At 35.0% G+C, this 440-nt stretch overlaps 1 pseudogene; it reads right to left on the reverse strand.

The window, feature by feature from the left end:
• LOC119591732 overlaps positions 1-440 on the reverse strand; it is a 20,342-nt pseudogene that overhangs the window by 5,218 nt on the left and 14,684 nt on the right.

Here is a 440-nt window from a genome sequence, read left to right on the forward strand (position 1 = left end):
CAAAAACCGCACAGAGGGCGCTGCAACTGAATAGAATCCAGTTGATCTTCGGGAAAGAGCATCAGGGTTTCCCCACTGCGGACAAGATCGGGACTGCCAACGTTTACGGATGGCACGCCAACGTCCTAAAAAATTATTGGTTTTTATCACTTCAATGAAAAAGGGTAATTAAACTTTTTTGACAGTCATGGAAAAATTAAAAGGGTAATTTTAAAAAATCGAAAAAAAAGGGGAATGATATGATGATATAGTGAAGAAATTATACTGTCAAAACCACAAAAAAAGTATGAAATGAAAATGTTTGCGAAATGAAAATTATGATGATAATGCTGACTAAATCTTGAAACATTTTTAAAAAAAATGAAAAAGATGCAATCAGACTAAACTTACAAGTAAAATACCCAAACCCGTTACCGCCAATACATCCCCCAAAGAGAGTA

This window comes from Penaeus monodon, chromosome 29 (genome assembly GCF_015228065.2).
Source record: "Penaeus monodon isolate SGIC_2016 chromosome 29, NSTDA_Pmon_1, whole genome shotgun sequence".
NCBI lineage: Eukaryota > Metazoa > Arthropoda > Malacostraca > Decapoda > Penaeidae > Penaeus > Penaeus monodon.